Source organism: Scyliorhinus canicula, chromosome 19, assembly GCF_902713615.1.
Source record: "Scyliorhinus canicula chromosome 19, sScyCan1.1, whole genome shotgun sequence".
NCBI classification, from domain to species: domain Eukaryota; kingdom Metazoa; phylum Chordata; class Chondrichthyes; order Carcharhiniformes; family Scyliorhinidae; genus Scyliorhinus; species Scyliorhinus canicula.
The window spans coordinates 54880004-54890913 of NC_052164.1; the positions used below are offsets into that span (position 1 = coordinate 54880004).

Below are 10910 nucleotides of genomic sequence, written 5' to 3' on the forward strand. Positions count from 1 at the left end.
CCAGTCTTCTGGCACTATTCATGTAGACAACGACGACATAAAGATCACATCCAAAGGCTCAGCAATCTCCTCCCTTGCTTCCCAGAGAATCCAAGGATAAATCCCATTCAGCCCAGGGGACTTATCTATTTTCACAATTTCTAGAATTGCTCACACCTCCTCATGAACCTCAAGCCCTTCTAGTCTAGTGGTCTGTATCTCAGTATTCTCCTCGACAACATTGTCTTTTTCCTGTGTGACTACTGACAAAAAATATTCATTTATCACCTCTCCTATCTCCTCGGACTCCACGCACAACTTCCCACTATTGTCCTTGACTGACCCTACTCTTACCCTAGTCATTCTTTTATTCCTGACATACCTATAGAAAGCTTTAGGGTTATCCTTGATCCTACCTGCCAAAGACTTCTCATGTCCCCTCCTGGCTCTTCTTAGCTCTCTCTTTAAGTCCTTCCTAGCTAACTTGTAACTCTCAAGTGCCCTAACTGAACCTTCATGTCTCATCTTTACATAAGCCTCCTTCTTCCTCTTGATAAGTGATTCAACTACTTTGGTAAACCACGGTTCCCTCGCTTGACCACTTCCTCCCTGCCTGACAGGTACATACTTATCAAGGACACGCAGTAGCTGTTCCTTGAACATGCTCCACATTTCAATTGTGCCCATCCCCTGCAGTTTTCCTCTCCAACCTGTCCTGGTTCATTACCCAGTACCAAATCCAATGTGGCCTCGCCTCTTGTTGGCCTATCTACATACTGTGTCAGGAAACCCTCCTGCACACATTGGACAAAAATTGACCCATCTAAAGTACTCAAACTATAGCGTTTTCAGTCAATATTTGGAAAGTTAAAGTCCCCCATAACAACTACCCTGTTACTTTCGCTCCTATCCAGAATCATCTTTGCAATCCTTTCCTTTACATCTCTGGAACTTTTCGGAGGCCTATAGAAAACTCCCAACAGCGTGACCTCTCCTTTCCTGTTTCTAACCTCAGCCCACACTACCTCAGTAGACGAGTCCTCATCAAACGTCCTTTTTGCCACTGTTATACTGTCCTTGACTAACAATGCAACCCCTCCCCCTATTTTACCACCTTCCCTGAGCTTACTGAAATATCTAAACACCGGAACCTGCAACAACCATTCCTGTCCCTGCTCTATCCATGTCTCCAAAATGGCCACAACATCGAAGTCCCAGGTACCAACCCATGCCACAAGTTCACCCATCTTATTCTGGATACTCCTGGCATTGAAGTAGACACACTTTAAACCACCTTCCTGCCTGCCGGTACACTGCAGCAACCTTGAAACCTTACTCATGACCTCACTACTCTCAACCTCCTGTATACTGGAACTACAATTCAGGTTTCCAACCCCCTGCTGAATTAGTTTAAACCCTCCCGAAGATTTAGCAAATCCCCCCCCCCCCCCCCCCCCCCCCCCCCGATATTAGTACCCCTCTGGTCCAGGTGTAGACCATCCTGTTTGTAGAGGTCCCACCTCCCCCAGAATGGGCCCCAATTGTCCAGGTATCTGAAATCCTCCCTCCTGCACCATCCCTGTAGCCACGTGTTCAACTGTTCTCTCTCCCTATTCCTCGTCTCGCTAGCACGTGGCACGGGTAACAACCCAGAGATAATAACTCTGTTTGTTCTAGCTCTAAGATTCCACCCAAGCTCCCTGAATTCCTGCCTTACATCCCTATCCCTTTTCCTACCTATGTCATTGGTGTCTATGTAGACCATGACTTGGGGCTGCTCTACCTCCCCCTTAAGGATCCTTAAGGACCCTTAAAGAATTAACCAATCCTCTATCCATGCCATCCTTTACCCTTAATGCCATGCATCTTTATCTTATGCAGTAGCCTTTTGTGTGGCACCTTGTCAAAAGCTTTCTGAAAATCCAGATATACCACATCCATTGGCTCCCCGTTATCCACTGCACTGGTAATGTCCTCAAAATCCATTTCGATTTGAATTTAGAAGAATGAGAGGTGACTTTATTGAAACATCTAAAATTCTAGGGGACTTGACGGGTTAGATGCTGAATGGATGTCTCCTGATGTGGGAGAGACCAGAACTAGGGGACATTGTTTCAAAACAAGGGACCTCACACTGAAGACAGTGATGAGTTGTGAGTCAGTGGGTTTCTCTTTCCCAAAGAGGTCGAGGCAGAGCCAGTGAATGCCCTTAAGGCAGAGATAGATAGATTCTTGATTAACAAGAAAATCGAATGGTATCGAGGGAAGGCAGGATAGTGACTCTGAGGCCACAATTAGATCAGTCTTGGTCTTATTGAATGGAAGCTCAAGGAACTGCCTTCTCTTGCTCCTAATTCATATGCTAGATGAATATTCGTGTGAAGGCAGTTTCAGAGTTTCGGGACTTAACCAGCAAAGGTCAGGACCAACAATCAACGCATGATAGAAGTGGAGAATATGCAAGAATATGCAAGAGGCCAGAAGTGGAGGAATATCTCGATAAACATTTCTCAGGCCAACAGCTTTATATTGATTGAATAATAAAGGAGGAAATGAATGATGTAACCATCATTGATGGTTGTGACTGGTTTTGTCCGACAGCAGGGGTTCTGCAGCTTCTGTTTATTGTCAGGACAAAGCAATGTGGAAGTCAGGCTCATAAAACAAAGCAGAGGTTGGTTTACAGCAAAAGATAGAGGCTCTGAGTCAAAGCCAAGTTACAAATCATGTGTCTGACTCTGTTCCTGCAAGCACTGATAAAGAGCCATTTCTGAGTCATTTCCTCTCAACTAAGGCAGGCGAACTGACACTCAGGCTGAATTGCCATAAATAACTCACATGACAAAACCAAGTGGTCTCACATTCACAGAAAGCTGCTGCATGGCAGACTGGGCACAAATTCAAAAGGAGTTTGCTGTTCCCACACTGCATATCACAGAATCACATCATCTTCAAATCGTTACAGTGCCGAGAGACCATTCAGCCCATCATCTATCGGAATGAGGAATCCACTTTGTGCTATGCTGCTGCCTCCTCCCTGTAATGCTGTACATTCTTCCTTTGCAGCGAATTGTCTAATTTCCAGTTGAATACTTTGATCGAATCTGCCAGACTCTCAGGCACTGCATTCTGGAACATGACCTGTGTGTAAAACTTTTCCTCCTGTCGATTTTGCTTCTTTTGGAAATTATTATAAATCTGTGGCTTCTCATTTTCGATCCTTTCATGAACGTGAACAGTTTTGCCCTATCTACTCTGCCCAGACCCCTCGGGGACAATTTTGCGCCGGTGTCTCAGCGAGAATGGCGGTGTGGGTGCAAAATCTCACGAGATTTGTAAAATGAGATCCTTGCTGACGAGATCTTGTTTCCCAATTTTCCCTTGCTCCTTGCGGGTGACATACATTCATAGAATCATACAGTACAGAAAAGGCCCTTCGGCCCATCGCCTCTGCGTACCACACCGAGGGTCACTCAGCAACACACCGGGGTTCACTCAGTCACACATCTTGGTTCACTCAGTGACACACTGTGGTTCACTCAGAGACACACCGGGGTTCAGCCAGTGACACACCCAGGCTTAACTCAGAGACACACCGGGTTCACTCAGTGACAGAGCGGTGTTCACTCAGTTACACATCTGGGTTCACTCAGTGACAGAGCGGGGTTCAGCCAGTGACACACCCAGGCTTAACTCAGTGACACAGCGGGGTTCACTCAGCGACACATTGGGGTTCAATCCGTGACACACCGGGGTTCACTCAGCGACACACAAGGGTTCACTCAGCGACACAACGGGGTTCACTCAGCGACACACCGGGGTTCACTCAGCGACACACCGGGGTTCACTCAGTGACACACCGGGGTTCACTCTGCGACACACCGGGGTTCACTCAGTGACACACCAGGGTTCACTCAGTGACACATCGGGGTTCCCTCAGCGACGCATCGGGGTTCACTCACCGACACAGCGGGGTTCACTCAGTGACACACCGGGGTTCCCAGAGCGACACATCGGGGTTCCCTCAGCGACGCATCGGGGTTCACTCACCGACACAGCGGGGTTCACTCAGTGACACACCAGGGTTCACTCAGTGACACATCGGGGTTCACTCACCGACACAGCGGGGTTCACTCACCGACACAGCGGGGTTCACTCAGTGACAGACACACAGGGGGTTCACTCAGCGACACACCCGGGTCACTCAGTCACACACTGGGGTACACTCAGCGACACACTGGGGTTCACTCAGCTAAACACCGGGGTTCACTCAGTTACACATCTGGGTTCACTCAGTGACAGAGCGGGGTTCAGCCAGTGACACACCAGGCTTCACTCATTGACACAGCGGGGTTCACTCAAGAGACACACCCGGATACACTAAGTGACACACCGGGGTTCACACAGCGACACATCGGGGTTCACTCAGCAACACATCGGGGTTCACTCAGCGACACACCCGGGTTCACTCAGTGACACAACGGCGTTCAGTCAGTTACACACCGGGGTTCACTCAGCGACACACTGGGTTTCACTCAGTGACACATCGGGGTTCACTCAGCGACACATCGGGGTTCACTCAGCGACACATCGGAGATCACTAAGCGACACACCGGGGTTCACTCAGCAACACACTCAGGATTCACTCAGCTAAACACCGGGGTTCACTCAAGCGACACACTGGGGTTCACTCAGTTACACATCGGGTTTACTCTGCGACACACCGGGATCACCCAATGACACACCAGTGTGCACTCTGAGACACACCCGGGTTCTCTCAGTACCACACCGGGGTTCATTCAGAGACACACCGGGATACATTAAGTGACACAACGGGGTTCATACAGCGACACATCAGGGTTCACTCAGCGACACACCCAGGTTCACTCAGTCACAGAGGGGGATTCACTCAGCGACACACCGGGGTTCACTCAGTTGCACACGGGGGTTCCCTCAGCAACACACCTGGGTTCACTCTGTCACACATCTGGGTTCACTGAGTGACACACCAGGGTTCACTCACCGACACAGCGGGGTTCACTGAGCAACACACTCAGGATTCACTCAGCTGAACACACGGGTCACTCAGTTACACACCTGGGTTCTCTCAGTGACACACTCAGGATTCACTCAGCTAAACACCGGGGTTCGCTCAGCGCCACACGGGGGTTCCCTAAAGTTACACACTGGGGTTCACTCAGCTACAAACCGGGGTTCACTCAGTGACACACCGGCATTCACTCAGCTACAAACCGGGGTTCACTCAGTGACACACCGGCATTCACTCATTTACACACTGGGATTTAGTCAGCGACTCATCGAGGTTCACTGAGCGACACACCGGGGCTCCCTCAGTGACACACCGGGGTTCACTCAGCGACACATCGGGGTTTTCTCAGTCACACACAGGGGTTCATTCATTGACACACCCGGGTTCACTCTGCGACACACCGGGGTTCTCTCAGCGACACGCCGGGGTTCACTCAGTGACACACCGGGGGTCACTCAGTGACACACCGGGATTCTCTCAGTCACACACTGGGGTTCATTCATTGACACACCCGGGTCACTCAGTCACACACTGGGTACACTCAGCGACACACTGGGGTTCACTCAGCTAAACACCGGGGTTCACTCAGCTAAACACCGGGGTTCACTCTGTTACACACCGGGGTTCCCTCAGCGACACACCGGGGTCCACTCTGTCACACATCTGGGTTCACTCACCGCCACAGTGGGGTTCACTCAGTGACACACCAGGGTTCACTCACCGACACAGCGGGGTTCACTCAGTCACACACCTGGGTTCAATCAGCAACACACCAGGGTTCACTCAGTCACACATCTGGTTTCACTGAGTGACACACCGGGGTTCATTCACCGACACAGCGGGGTTCACTCAGCAACACACTCAGGATTCACTCAGCTAAACACCGGGGTCCACTCAAGAGACACACCGGGATACACTAAGTGACACATCGTGGTTCACTCAGCGACACACCGGGGTTCATACAGCGACACATCTGGGTTCACTCAGCGACACACCGGGATTCACTCAGTTCCACACCGGGGTTCACTCATGACACAATGGGGTTCTCTCAGTTACACACCGGGTTTCCCTCAGCGACAAGCCTGGGTTCACTCAGCGACACACCGGGATTCACTCAGGGACACATCGGGGTTCACTCACCGACACAGCGGGGTTCACTCACCGACACAGCGGGGTTCACTTGTTGATTCCTGGTTAATTTGCTGTCAGTCTAGATTCAATAAAATCTGAGATGGATTTGCAGGTATCATATCATTTAATAATAACTAACTTGCAAGGCTGACTCAATCCATAGGACCTCAGGACACACACACTGTCTTCTGAGAGCCCAGAATAAAGAGAGAGAGTGTACAAAGAAACTTCTGCTGATATATTCAAAATCACAGTAAGATTCACATATAAGCTTCCCATTGGTCATTCTATACACCTCCTGACCTGGCCCTATATCCTAATTGGTCACTTTGCATTGTAACCCCAGCATCCTTTTCACCTTCTGACCATGCGGTCACCCATCCCCCGATAGTTTCAAACAGGCTTTGGCTGAATCTCTTTGTCCTTTGTCTGTGAGCCCAGTACGCTCAGGGTCCTGCGGTCCACCTAATTTTATCACATTCATTTATTCATTTCCTCACACTCAGCAACACACTCAGGATTCACTCAGCTAAACACCGGGTTCACTCAAGAGACACACCCGGATACACTAAGTGACACATCGGGGTTCATTCAGTGACACACCGGGGTTCCCTCAGCGACACATCGGGGGTCACTCAGCGACACATCGGGGTTCACTCAGCGACACACCGGGGTTCACTCAGCAACACCCTCAGGATTCACTCAGCTAAACACCGGGGTTCGCTCAGCGACACACGGGGGTTCCCTAAAGTTACACACTGGGGTTCACTCAGCTACAAACCGGGGTTCACTCAGTGACACACCGGCATTCACTCAGTTACACACCGGGGTTCACTCCGTGACACAACGGCGTTCAATCAGTTACACACTTGGGTTTAGTCAGCGACACACCGAGGTTGACTCAGCGACACATCTGGGTTCAGTCAGTGCCTCATCGGTTTTCACTCAGCGACACACAAGGGTTCTCTCAGTGACACATCGGGGGTCACTCAGCGACACATCGGGGTTCACTCAGCGACACATCGGGGTTCACTCAGCGACACATCGTGGGGTTCACTCAGCGACACATTGGAAATCACTCAGTGACACACCGGGGTTCCCGCAGCGACACATCGGAGATCACTAAGCGACACACCGGGGTTCACTCAGCAACACACTCAGGATTCACTCAGCTAAACACCGGGGTTCACTCAAGCGACACACTGGGGTTCACTCAGTTACACATCGGGGTTTACTCAGCGACACATCAGGGTTCTCTCAGTCACACACTGGGGTTCATTCAATGACACACCCGGGTTTACTCTGCGACACACCGGGGTTCTCTCAGCAACACATTCAGGATTCACTCAGCTAAACACCGGGGTTCGCTCAAGCGACACACGGGAGTTCACTCAGCAACACACCGGGGTTCCCTCAGTGACACACCGGGGTTCATTCAGAGACACACTGGGATACATTAAGTGACACAACGGGGTTCACACAGCGACACATCGGGGTTCACTCAGCGACACACCCGGGTTCACTCAGTCACAGAGGGGGATTCACTCAGCGACACACCGGGGTTCACTCAGTTGCACACGGGGTTCACTCAGCTACACACCAGTGTTCACTCAGCTGAACACATGGGTCACTCAGTTACACACCGGGGTTCTCTCAGTGACACACTCAGGATTCACTCAGCTAAACACCGGGGTTCGCTCAGCGACACACGGGGGTTCCCTAAAGTTACACACTGGGGTTCACTCAGCTACAAACCGGGGTTCACTCAGTGACACACCGGCATTCACTCAGTTACACACCGGGATTCACTCAGTGACACACCGGCATTCACTCAGTTACAAACCGGGGTTCACTCAGCTACAAACGGGGTTCACTCAGTTACAGACCGGGGTTCACTCAGTGACACAACGGCGTTCAATCAGTTACACACTGGGGTTTAGTCAGCGACACACCGAGGTTGACTCAGCGACACATCTGGGTTCAGTCAGTGCCTCATCGGTTTTCACTCAGCGACACACAAGGGTTCACTCATTGACACACCCGGGTCACTCAGTCACACACTGGGGTACACTCAGCGACACACTGGGGTTCACTCAGCTAAACACCGGGGTTCACTCAGTTACACACCGGGGTTCCCTCAGCGACACACCGGGGTCCACTCAGCAACACACTGGGGTTCACTCAGCTAAACACCGGGGTTCACTCTGTCACACATCTGGGTTCACTCACCGCCACAGTGGGGTTCACTTAGTGACACACCAAGGTTCACTCAGTCACACATCTGGGTTCACTGAGTGACACACCGGGGTCACTCACCGACACAGCGGGGTTCACTCAGTCACACACCTGCGTTCACTCAAGAACACACCAGGGTTCACTCAGTCACACACTGGGGTTCATTCAGCGACACAATGGGGTTCACTCAGAGACGCACCGGGCTTCACTCAGCGACACACTGGGGTTCACTCAACGACTCATCGGAGTTCACTCTGCGACACATCGGGGTTCACTCAGATACACACCGGTGTTCACTCAGTGACACACCGGGGCATTCAGTGACATACCGGGGTTCCCTCAGCGACACATCGGGGTTCTCTCAGTCACACACTGGGGTTCATTCATTGACAGCACGGTAGCATTGTAGATAGCACAATCGCTTCACAGCTCCAGGGTCCCACGTTCGATTCCGGTGTGGGTCACTGTCTGTGCGGAATCTGCACATCCTCCTCGTGTGTGCGTGGGTTTCCTCCGGGTGCTCCGGTTTCCTCCCACAGTCCAAAGATGTGCTAGTTAGGTGGATTGGACATGATAAATTGCCCTTAGTGTCCAAAATTGCCCTTAGTGTTGGGTGGGGTTAGTGGGTTATGGGGATAGGATGGAGGTGTTGACCTTGGGTAGGGTGCTCTTTCCAAGAGCCGGTGCAGACTCGATGGGCTGAATGGCCTCCTTCTGCACTGTAAATTCTATGAATCTATGGCACACCCAGGTTCACTCTTCGACACTTGGGAGTTCAATCAGTGACACATCGGGGTTCACTCAGCGACGTACCGGGGTTCACTCAGTTACACACCGGGGTTCACTCAGCTGCACCCCGGGGTTCACTCAGTCACACACTGGTGTTCACACAACGACACACCCGGGTCACTCAGTCACACACTGGGGTACACTCAGCGACACACTGGGGTTCACTCAGCTAAACACCGGGGTTCACTCAGTTACACACCGGGGTTCCCTCAGCGACACACCGGGGTTCACCCATTGACACACCGGGGTTCACACGCGACACACCGGGATTCACTCACCGACACAGTGGGGTTCACTCAGCAACACACTCAGGATTCACTCAGCTAATCACCGGGGTTCACTCAAGCGACACATTGGGGTTCACTCAGTTACAAACCGGTGTTCTCTCAGTGACACACTCAGGATTCACTCAGCTAAACACCGGGGTTCGCTCAGCGACACACGGGGGTTCCCTAAAGTTACACACCGGGATCCACTCAGTTACACAACGGCGTTCAATCAGTTTCACACCGGGTTTCACTCAGCGACACACCAGGGTTCACACAGCGACACATCGGGGTTCACTCAGCGACACACCGGGTTTCACTCAGGGACACACTGGGGTTCACTCAGCGACACACCGGGTTTCACTCAGGGACACACCGGGGTTCACTCAGCGACACACCGGGTTTCACTCAGGGACACACCGGGGTTCACACATCGACACACCGGTGTTCGCTCAGCGACGCATCGGGGTTCATTCTGCGACACAACAGGGTTCACTCAGGGAGTCATCGGGGTTCACTCCGCGACACAACGGGGTTCGCTCAGTGACGCACCTGGGTTCATTCTGCGACAACCCAGGTTCACTCAGCGATACACCGGGGTTCACTCAGTGACGCATCGGGGTTCTCTCAGTTACAAACCGGGGTTCCCTCAGCGACAAACAGGGGTTCACTCAGCGACACACCGGGGTTCGCTCAGTGACACACCGGGGTTCACTCAGCGACGCATCGGGGTTCTCTCAGTCACAAACCGGGGTTCCCTCAGCGACAAACAGGGGTTCACTCAGTGACACACCGGGGTTCGCTCAGTGACACACCGGGGTTCACTCAGCGACACACCGGGGTTCACTCAGTCACACACCGGGGTTCGCACAGCGACACATCGGGGTTCACTCAGCGACACATCGGGGTTCACTCAGTCACACACCGGGGTTCGCACAGCGACACATCGGGGTTCACTCAGCGACACATCGGGGTTCACTCAGCGACACACCGGGGTTCACTCAGTCACACACCGGGGTTCACTCAGTCACACACCGGGGTTCTCTCAGCTACACCCCGGGGTTCACTCAACGACACACCCGGGTCACTCAGTCACACACTGTGGTACACTCAGCGACACACTGGGGTTCACTCAGCTAAACACCGGGGTTCACTCAGTTACACACCGGGGTTCCCTCAGCGACACACCGGGGTCCACTCAGCAACACACTGGGGTTCACACAGGGACACATCGGGGTTTACACAGGGACACATCGGGGTTTACACAGGGACACATCGGGGTTCACTCAGTGACACTGCGGGGTTCACTCAGCGTCACACGGCGTTCACTCAGTGACACACACGGCTTCAATCAGTGACACATCGGGGTTCACTCAGCGACACATCGGGATTCATTCAGTGACACATCGGGGTTCCCTCAGCGACACATCGGGGTTCACTGAGGGACACATCGGGTTTCA

General features: G+C 52.2%; 1 long non-coding RNA gene across 1 annotated transcript in view; it reads right to left on the reverse strand.

The window, feature by feature from the left end:
* The window catches only part of LOC119954441, a 42518-nt gene extending 36158 nt beyond the window's left edge, over positions 1-6360 (reverse strand). The window contains exon 1 of the long non-coding RNA XR_005458246.1: positions 6192-6360. This is a non-coding gene — a long non-coding RNA (uncharacterized LOC119954441). The remainder of the gene's footprint in view (positions 1-6191) is intronic.
* Between the last annotated feature and the right edge of the window lie 4550 nt (positions 6361-10910).